The sequence below is a fragment of the Papio anubis genome, chromosome 9 (genome assembly GCF_008728515.1).
Source record: "Papio anubis isolate 15944 chromosome 9, Panubis1.0, whole genome shotgun sequence".
Lineage (NCBI taxonomy): Eukaryota > Metazoa > Chordata > Mammalia > Primates > Cercopithecidae > Papio > Papio anubis.
Window position 1 is genome coordinate 80,202,662 of NC_044984.1, and position 11,728 is coordinate 80,214,389.

Here is an 11,728-nt window from a genome sequence, read left to right on the forward strand (position 1 = left end):
GGTAGAGACAGGGTTTCAACCATGTTGGCCAGGCTGGTCTTAAATCCTGACCTCAAATGACACACCCTTGTCAGCCTCCTAAAGTGCTGGGATTACATGTGTGAGCCACCATGCCCGGCCAAGTGTAGAAGGTCTTATTAAAATACTTGTAATGAATAAAAGTGGGTTAGTTTCTAACAAATATTGGCAGAAGTGGTTGTGGATCATCTTCGAGTATTAAGTTTTAAAAGACTGGCTTCTGTCTTGCTCTGGGGGAAGCCATTTTGTGACCAGCCCTATGGAGAGGTGCACATGGTGAGGAACTGAAGCCGCCTACCAATAGCCATAGGAGTCAACTTAGATACCCCAGTCCCTTTAGAGATTGCAGCCCTCATCTACAGTTTACCTGCAATCTCGTGAGACACCTTGAGGCCTTAGCATCTAGCAAAGCTGCTCCCAAATTCTTGACTCTTACAAACTGCTTTAGTTAATAAATGTTCCAAGATGCTAAGTTTTGGAGTAAATTGTTACACAGAGATAAATAACTGTTACAATTAGATTTAATAGGTATCAAAGAAAGGCAGCACAAAACAACAAAGGCAAGTCACTTTTTAAACATTAGATTGGCCAAATTTTAAAAGAATAATACTCCCCAGTATCTACCAGGCACGCGCTATTGATGTGTATTTAATTGAAACTCCCTGCTTGGGGAATAATTTGCCAAAATTACATCTGTAAAACTTTAAAGTGCACATTTCTTTTTTATTTAATGGTTCTAATTCTAAAATTCTAACCTAGAGGAGTTCAACATTGTAAATGCCCCAGAAGGTATATTTTGGCATCACTGCATGCAATAGTGAAAAATGAATTGTCTAACAACTATCTATCTATTATAACAACTCTCTAGTGTCAGATGCTATCTCTGTAACAACTATCTATTATATGTCAGACACTTTTCTTAATGCTTACAAAAATCTATGAGATAGGCTCATGTTCAAATCCATTTTATGATAAGGGAAACTGGGAAGAGAGATGTGAAATAACGTGCTTGCAGTTACAAAGCTACTAAGAGGAAGAGAAGAGATATAAAGCCATGAAGAAGAGATATATAAAGTACATATATTGAATGTACTTTAATAAGTGAATGTTTAAATACAAAAACACACTTCAATTATGAACCATTTGATACAAATGTTTAAAAGAATAAGATATTTCTATAGACAATTTTACAAACTGATATCAGTGAACTTTTTTCTTTCAAGTGAAACTACATTTCAATGGCTGCTAACTAAATTGCCGAAGGGTGTTAAACAGGTTATGCTAATGAATATAGTGAACTAGACAGCTCTAGCAGATTACCCCTATGTGGAACGTGGGTCCATTATTTCTACAGTTTCTGAGTTTTTTTTTAAGAGAAACCTAAAAATCTGACTTTTTAAAAGTAAATTTTGTCATATTAAATGAATGGCAATAAATTATATTCTTAAAAATCTAAAATCAAATAAGACATTTCTGAATGCAGACTCCCCCCCGCTGTGTTCCAGATTGCAATCTCCCTGTGCATTAACAATAATAAATTAAGAACAGTTATTCAAAGTCACCTGACAAAACTTCACTGAAACATGATTGACTCCGTTATCACATCTAAATGAATAATGCCTTAATTAAAATGACATTGGCCACCCACTGGAAGCAGAGTAAAGGAGAGAGAAAGAATTGCTGCATCCAAGCAATCTCAATACAAATATTGCCATCCCAAGAATCTATGTATCAGGTACTTACATATTGTGGACCCTGCGTATGTTTATAGCAGAATGGTTGAGAACGTGGACTCTTGAGCTAGAATACATCTGTTTGAAGCACAGTTCCACCACAAACCACTTATTCAAACTCTGGGCCTCCGTGTCTCTATTTGTAAAGCAGGATATAATTGAATCCCATAGAGATGCTGTAAGAAAACAATGACTCCATAAATACCAGCTATTATTAATGTGGAGATAAAGTATTGTATTACCACAACCAGGTGCCAGAAAGCATTCTTATTATTTACCAGCCTTTCTGCTGACTTCATTCTCACAAAACAATTCCTGGTTATAATCACTTGTGTGCAATGAAAGAATGTCTTGGCCTGAAGGTGTGAAAGCAAACATTGTAGTAAAGATCTTAGTATATTTTTTAAAATTGCTACATTTTACTTTTATTTTTAAAATATCAACAGATAAAATTGTATGTTCTTACTATTTACAACATATTTTTGGAGTATGCATCCATTGTGGAATGACTAACTTGGTTAATTAATATATGTAATCACCTTACATAGTTATTTTTGTCATAAGGACCCTCTACATCCATTCAGTATTTTCAAGAATACAATATATTGTTAATTATGGCCAATATGTTGTACAAGAGATCTCTTGACATATGTCTCCTGTCTAATTGAAACTTTGTGTCCTATTATCAACATTTCCAAACATGCACCCCCAAAACCATTCCAGTCCCTGATAACCATCATTCTACTTTCCACTTACCTGAGTTCAACTCTTTCAGATTATGCAGTATTTTTCCTTTGGTGCTTGGCTTATTTCACTCAATGTAACATCTTCCAGGTTTATTCATGCTGTCAAAAACTACATAATTCCCTTATTTTTATAGCTGAATACTGTTTTATTGTGTATATTTATCACATTTTCTTTCTTCATTCATCCGTTGATAGACATTTTGGTAGATTCCCCATTTTAGCTACTGTGAATAATGTTGCAATAAACATGGAGATGCAGATATCTCTTTGAAATACAGATTTCTTTTCCCTTGAATATATGCCCAGTAGTTAAATTGATGGATCAGATGGCAGTTTTAGTTTTTTATTTTTTGAGGGACCTCCATACAGTTTTCCATAATTACATTGTCACTAACTGTGTGAGGACTTCTTTTTCCCCACATCCTAGTCAACATTTGTTATCATTTTTTTATAATAGTCCTTCAAACAGGTGCGAGGCAATATCTCACTGTGTTTTTAATTTGCTTTTCTTGATGCTTATGATGTAGAGCATTACATACAGACACACACACACACACACACACGTTGGGCATTTTGTATTATTGAGAGAAATAACTATTCAAGTCCTTTGACATTTTATTTTATTTTATTTTATTTATTTTATTTTTTTTGAGACAGAGTTTCACTCTTGTTACCCAGGCAGGAGTGCAATGGTGCAATCTTGGTTCACTGCAACCTACACCTCCTGGATTCAAAGGATTCTCATCCCTCAGCCTCCCTAGTAGCTGGGACTACAGGCATGCACCACCATGCCTGGCAAATTTTTTTTTTTTTTTTTTTTTTTTTTTTAGTGGAGACAGGGTTTTTCCACGTTGGTCAGTCTGGTCTCAAACTCCCGACTTCAGGTGATCCACCCTCCCAAAGTGCTGGGATTACAGGTGTGAGCCACTGTGCCTGGCCATTTTGCCTATTTTTTAATTGGTTTATTTATTTACTTGGCATTGAGTTGAGTTACTTATATATTTTGGATATTAGCACCTTTACAGTTGCATAGTTTGCAGATATTGTCTCCCATTCTATCAATTGCATATTCACTGTTGATATAGTCTGGCTGTGTGTCCACACCAAAATCCTATCTTGAATTGTAATCCAAATTGTAACCCCCACATGTTGGGAGAGGTACCCCATGGAGAGGTGATTAGATCATGGGGATGTTTCCTCCTGCTGTTCTCATGATAGCAAGTGAGTTCTCATGGCTTTATAAGGGTATCTGCACTTTCCCCACTTTGCTCTGCAATTCTCCTTCATGTCGCCATGTGAAGAAGGACTTGTTTACTTTCCTCTTTGCCATGATTGTAAGTTTCCTGAGACCTCTACAGCTGGCAGAACTCTGAGTCAATTAAGACTCTTTCCTATATAAATTACCCTCTCAGGCAGCTCTTTATAGCAGTGTCAGAATTGACTAATACAACTATATTGATTGTTTCCTTTGCTGTGAAGCGTCTTTTTAGTTTGATATAATCTCATTTGTCTATTTCTACTTTTGTTATCTGTTCCTTTGGCATATTATTAAAGAAATCATCGCCCAGATCAATGTCATGAAGTTTTTCCCTTATGTTTTCTTCTTGCAGTTTTACAGTTTTAAGTGCTACATTTAAGTTTTTTGTTCATTTTGAGCTGTTTTTTTTATATATAGTGTGATATAAGAATCTAATTTCATTCTTCTGCATGTGCATATCAGTTTTTCCAGTACCATTTATTGAAAAACCTGCTGTTTTCCTATTGTGTATACTTGGCATCTTTGTTGAAAATCAATTGACTGTAATAAATGGGTGGATTTAATTTTGAGCCCTCAATTCTTTTATTTTTAATTTCAACATTTATTTTAGATTCAGTAGGTAACTGTGCATGTTTGTTACATGGGCATACTCCATGAAGTTGAGGGTTAGGGCACATTTGATCCCATCACCCAGGTTATAAGCATCGTATACAATAAATAGTTTTTCAACCCTTCCCCTCTCTCTCCCCTCAGACCCAAGTAGTTCCCAGTGTCTATTGTTGTCATCTTTAGGTCTGAGTGTACTCATTGTTTAGCTTTTTCTTATAAGTGAGAACATGTGGTATTTGGTTTTCCATTTATTCAATAATTTGCTTAGGATAATGACCTTTAGCTACATCTATGTTGCTGCAAAGGAAACAATTTTGTTTATATTTATGACTGTGTAGTATTCCATGGTAAACATGTACCACATTTTCTTTATTCAGTCCATCATTAATGGGCACCTGAGTTGATTCCATGTCTTTGCTACTGTGAATAACAATATGATGAACATATGACTGGACATGTCCTTTTGGTAGAATGATTGATTTTCCTTTGGTTATATAATAAGTAATGGAATTGCCAGGTTGAAAGATAGTTCTATTTTTAATTCCTTGAGAAATCTCCAAACTGCTTTCCACAGTATCTGAGCTCCTTTATATTCCCATCAACAATATATAAGCATTCATTTTTCTCCGTAACCACACCATCATCTGTTATATTTTAACTTTTTAATAAAAGCCACTCTGACTGGTGTTACTTATGTCATTGTGGTTTTGATTTGCATTTCTCTGAGGATTAGTGATATGGAATATTTTTTCATGTTTGTTGGCTGCTTATATGTGTTCTTTTAAGAAATGTCTGTTCATGCTTTTTGCCCATTTTAAAAAATTGGGTTATTTGTATTTTACTTGTTGATTTACGTTCCTTATAATAAGATTCTGGACACTAGACTTTTGTTGGATGCATAGTTTGTGAATATTTTCTCCCATTCTGTAGCTTATCTATTTACTCTGTCGATAGTTTGTTTTGCTGTGCAGAAGCTCTTTAGTTTAATTAGATGCCATTTGTCAGTTTTCATTTCTGTTGCAGTTGCTTTTGAGGACTTAGTTACAATTTTTTTGCCAAGACCAATGTGATGTCTAGAAGCATATTTCTTATGTTTTCTCCTAGGATTCTTATAGTTTGACATTTAAGTCTTACATTTAAGTCTTTAATCCATCTTGAGCTGATTTTTGTATATGGTGATAGGCAAGAGTCCAGTTTCATTCTTCTGCATTTGGATAGCCATTTGGATATCTTCTGCCTATGGATAGCTATTGCAGTGCCATTTATTGACTAGTGAGTATTTACTGTATTGCTTATTTTTTGTCAACTTTGTGGAAGATCAGATGGCTGTAGGTGTGTGTTTTTATTTCTGGGTTCTCTATCATGTTTCTTTCATGTATGTATCTGCCTTCATATCAGTACTATGCTGTTTTGGTTATTATAGCTTTGTAGTATAGTTTGAAGTTGGGTAATGTGATGCCTCCAGCTTTGTTCTTTATGCTTAGGATTGCCTTGGTTATTCAGGCTCTTTTTCGGTTCCATATGAATTTTAGAATAGTTTTCCCTAATTCTGTGAAAAAGTGATGCTGGTAATTTGATAGGAATAGAATTGAATCTGTTGGTTGCTTTGGGTAGCTGGGCCATTTTACAACACTAATTCTTCCAATCCATGAGCCTGGAATTTTTTTCCTTTTGTTTGTATCATCTCTGACTTTTTTCAATAGTGTTTTGTAGCTCTCCTTGGAGAGCTCCTTCACCTCCTTGGTTTGATTTATTCCTAAATATTTTACTTTTTGGGGACTATGGAATTGCATTTTGATTTGGTTCTCAGTTTGAACATGTTGGTGTTTAGAAGTGCTACTGCTTTTTGTACTTGATTTTGTAACCTGAAACTTTACTTAAATTGTTTTATCAGCTCTAGAATTATTTTGCAGAATCTTTAGAGTTTCCTAGATATAGAATTATAACTCAGTGAAGAGAGTTTTTGTACATTGATTTTGTAACCTGAAACTTTACTTAAATTGTTTTATCAGCTCTAGAATTATTTAGCAGAATCTTTAGAGTTTCCTAGATATAGAATTATAACTCAATGAAGGGAGATTATTTAACTTTCTCTTTTCCTATATGGATGCCTTTTATTTCTTTATCTTGCCTGATTACTCTGACTAGGACTTCCAGTTGAATAGGAGTGGTGAGAGTGGGCATCCTTGTCTTATTCTAATTCTTAAGGGGAACGCTTCCAGCTTTTGTCCATTCAGTATGATGTTGGCTGTGAGTCTGTCACAGATAGCTCATATTATTTTGAGATGTTCCTTTATGCCTAATGTGTTGAGAGTTTTTATCATGAAAGAATGTTTGATTTTATCAAAAACTTTTTCTGCATCTGTTGAGATTAACATAGGGCTTTTGATGAGACACACAGATAGAGGGTGTGGGCCAGCACAGCAAGCGATGAGAAGTGAAGAGGATAAAAAGGAATCCCTATGGACATTTTAACAATATTAACTGTTTAAATCCAGAAAAACAATATATCTTTCAATTTATTTGTGCCTTCTTTAATTTCTTTCATCGATTATTTGTAATTTCCAGTGTACAGATCTTTCACCTACTCAGTTAAAGTTATGACAAAGTGTGTATTACCAATAACATAAATAGTCCATTAATACATATTTTGTATGCTCTATATATGTATATAATATACTGTATTCTTAAAATAAAGTATGATAGAGAAAGAAGGTTATTAAGACAATCACATGCAAGAAAAAATATAGTTACTCTTTGTTAAGTAGCAGTGATCATCATAAACACCTTCATCCTTATCATCTTTATGTTGAGTAGGCTGAGGAGGAAGAGGAAGGGAATGGTTAGTCCTTCTGTCTGGAGATGACAGAAGCAGAAGAATATTTTTACATATGTGGACCCCTATGTTCAAACTCACATTGTTTAAGAGTCAACTACAGAAGGAAATAATGTCAAGAATATAAATGAATAAAATTGAGAGTAAATGATAAAGTCAACAAAAGCCAAAAGCCAGTTTTATAAAAAGATGAAGAAAATTGATACATCTCTAGCAAAATTCGTCAGGAAATTAAAGAGAGAAACACAATGTCAGAAATGATTAAGAAAATGTTACTATAGATCCTACAGAAAATATGATATAATAACTAAATATTATGAGTAAATACATGTCAATGAGTTTGATGACTTAGATAATATAGGAAAACCAATAAAGGATACGAGTTACTAAAATAAGGATTATCGACCCAGGTCCTATCAATGCATTTAAAACCAAAAATACTTATCTGAGGCTGCATCTCAAGCTGGTATTGTGACTATGTTGTCAGAATTAGTAGAGAGCTTCCTAGAGTGATCATATTGAAAGATAATTATTAGGATGTGTGAATTTTATCACTTGTATTTTCTTAAGCCATTGGTTGTCCAAGTCTTAAGTAATTTGTGATGTACCATGACATCTTGTAGGCATACATTAAAGGACTTAAAAATAAGCAGAGGAAAACTTCTGTCATCCTCTGTGATTAGTTTTTGATGAAAGACAGATTAGATAAAAGAAGCAGAACACATGAATAGGCCTAGATTTGTTTGGAAAAAAAAATTTACAAGTTTGAACTTTCCCACCAGGTCAAGGTGTTTTCACTAGTAGACTCTAACTACTGGTAAAGCAATGATACCAATCTTACACAAATGTTTCACCTATAAAAGGAAAGAGATCACTTTCTATATAATTTTATGAGGCCAGACTAATTATGATACAAAAATTAGTTGCATATATTTCAAGAAACAAATAGCACAGAACACAATCTCTTATGAAAAGACATGTAAAAATCCGTAACAAAGTACAAAATACATTCTACATTATATAAATAGTATAAGACATGACATTATGCTGTTATCCCAACAATATAATGTTGATTTAATAGTTTAAAAATTAGTCAAAACCATTATCAAAATAATAAAAAGGACAAAATTCATATGATAATCTTAATACATGTGACAAAAACATTTGACAAAATTGAACACCCATCTATGATTAAAAAATAAAAACCTCCCAGCAAACTAGGAATAAAAAGAAAAACCTACAGTTAGCATAATGCTTAATTGTAAAATACTAACTGCTTCCACTTAAAATCAGAAATCAGATAAGGATTTCTGCTCTCACCACTTGATCAACACCTTTGTACTGGAAGTGTTAGCTAATTCAGTAAGAACCAATAACAAGTAACTAAATGACTTATGGGTTAGAAAGAAAGAAAAAAGAAGTGTCTTTATATGCATACAATATGGTTGTTTACGTAGACAATCCAAAGGAATCTACATAAACATAGCTAATAGATCTACTTAATGAATTTAACAACATTGCAGTGTAGAATGACAATTTATAAATATCATTTTGCTGTCTATATGCTAACAATTATTAGAAATAAAACTTGCTAAAACAGACCTCTAGTTTGAAAACATAAAATATTTCTGACAGAAGTTATGGTTTATAAGATACATATAAATTCTCTCTATCTTTTTTTCTCTCTCTTATTTAAGAAACAAGATTTTGCTGTGTAGCACAGGCAGAAGTGCATGGGGTAGGGTGACTATTTACAGGAACTGTCATCGCTCACTGCAGCCTGGAACTCCTGGGCTCGAGGGAACTTCTTGCCTCAGCTTTCAAAGTAGCTGGAACTACAGATGTGCCTCACCATGCCCAGCAGAAGTTAAATTTAAAAAGATCTGAAGTAATGGAGAACATACTATATTAATGGATGAGAAGACTAAATGCATTGAACATATCAATTATCTCAAATTAATCAATCTGATTTAATGCAATCCCAATCAAACCAGGCTTTTAAAATATAAACAAAAAACCCGACTCGAAAATGTATGTAGAAATGTAAAGAATCAACAGAAGCCAGAATGATTTTGAAGAAAACAAAGCTGAGGAACTTAAGCTTGTTGATTTTAAAGTTACTACAGTAATTACTACTGTAAAGATACAGTAATCAAAATACTATACTATTTACATAAGGCCAAATAAAGAGACCATTCAAAGAGAGTAAACTTCTATGATCCAATCAATGGTTTTTCAAAGGAGGCACCAAATAATTTCAATGGGGAAACAATATCTATTTAACAAATAATGTGGAGGAATGAAATATAAAAATGAAAAATATGAACCTGACCTCAACAGCCTGCACAAAGATTAATTTGAGAACACTTCATAGAACTATATTGTAAAAGCTAGATTTATAAACCTTCTAGAAGCAAACATAAACATTTTTGTGACATTGAGGTATGCAATGATTTTTAGGCTATTAGGAGCACTAATCAGAAAGAATAAAAATGGTCAATTGATTCCATCAAACTTAAACACTTGCTCTTTGAAAGACATTCTTATGAAAATAGGTAAGCTGCAAATTGGAAGAAAATATTTGCAGTGCATATACCTGGGGAGGAAAAAAAAAAAAAAAAAAAAACCTCATAACTCAACAATAAAAAGGCAGCCCAGTTAAACAATGGGTAATGATCTGAACAAACACTTTCCAAAGAAAAATATGAGAGTAGCCAGGGCTGGGTGCGCTAGCTCACACCTGTAATGCTGTCACAGGATCATTAAAGTGTCGCTTTTCCAGCTTGAAACTTCTGTGGCTGGTGGCACTTTTGCCTGAGTTTTTCTTGGGCCCACTGAGCTTGTTCTGCCCACACTGCCTGGCAGACTGTGCTCAGTTCATGCTACCAGCCCACATCCCATGCCTGACAAGGGTGAGCCAGGTGTGGAGTGGAGGAATGTGTGAGCAAGTAGAGTCTGGCCACTGTGCACAGTCAGGCATGCCAGATTCAGTGGGATGGGTAGCTCCAGGCACTACACAGGTACCAGCTCCCTGTGATGCTGTAGCTAAACCAGACATACTGCAATGGACTTCCACTGTAGGGACCAGGGAACACAGTGTAACCCAGAAGTCTGGGGATGCCAGGAACTGCAGATCCCCAAAGATGGTGTTACAGCTCTGGCTTGGGGAGGTTCTAGGTCTGGGTTCCCCAAAGGGCCTCTAATATGGTTGGGCTGTGTGTCCCCACCCAAATCTCGTCTTTTAGCTCCTACAATTTTCATGTGTTGTGGGAGGGACCGGGTGGGAGATGATTGAATCATGGGGGTAGGTCATTTCTGTGCTGTTCTTGTGATAGCGACTAAGTCTCACGTGATGTGATGCTTTTAAAAGCGGGAGTTTCCCTGCATGAGCTCTCTTTCTTTGCACACTGCCATGCATGTAAGACGTGACCAGCTCCTCCTTGCCTTCCACCATGATTGTGAGGCCTCCCCAGCCGTGTGGAACTGTAAGTCCATTAAACCTCTTTTTCTTCCCAGTCTCAGGTATGTCATTATCAGCAGCGTGAAAATAAACTAATACAGCTGCAGCTTTTCTCTCCTTCTCTCCTTCTTGTCACCCACAAAGTTGTGAGCAGGGGGATGTTTCAGTCCTGTTTGTGTTTGTCTTTCAGTTCTGCCATTCGATGGGTCCTGAGTACTTTTTCTGCATCCAGGAAGAATGAAGTATGTGGACAACTGGAGGGTGAGCAAGGTGAAGAGGAGCTTCATTGAGCTAAGGAACAGCTCTCAGGAGATCAAAAGAACAAAGGTGCCACTGGCCACAGATGTTTTGAGCTGGAAAAGTGACACCCTAAGGATCCTGTGACAACACTACAGGTGTGAGACACTGCACCCAGCCATGGCTACTCATATTTTATTTTGGGAAGTGTTTGTTCAGATCATTGCCCATTATTTAACTGGGCTGTCTTTTTCTTGTTGAGTTATGAAGTTTTCCAGATACATGCACAGCAAATATTTTCTCCCAGTTTGCAGCTTATCTATCTTCATAAGAATGTCTTTCAAAGAGCAAGTGTTTAAGTTTGATGGAATCAATTGACCATTTTTATTCTTTCTGATTAGTGCTCCTAATAGCCTACAAAATAGCTCCTTTCCACAGGCAGGGCATCCCGACAAGTGTCCAGCTCTCAGCAGAGAGGAGACCCATAGTGGGTAGCTCCTTTCCACAGATAGGTAGTCCTGATAAGTGCAGCCCTCAATGGAGACGAGAGCTGGAGTGGGTAGCTCCTTCATGCAGGTGGTAGTCCCAATGTCTGGCTGAGTCTGGGGTTTTTATGGGCTCAGAAGGGAGGAAGTGTGTGCTAATTGGTTCATGGGCAGCCATGGGTGGGTCCAGAGAAAACAGCATAAATTCTCATTCTGGGGAGTAAACTCTACTCAGAACTGGCAGCCAGGCCCCAGGATTCAGGCTATCCCTGGATTGAAAGTGAGGTTTTGGCCAGGTGTAGTGGCTCATGCCTGTAATCCCAGCACTTTGGGAGGTTGAGGCGGG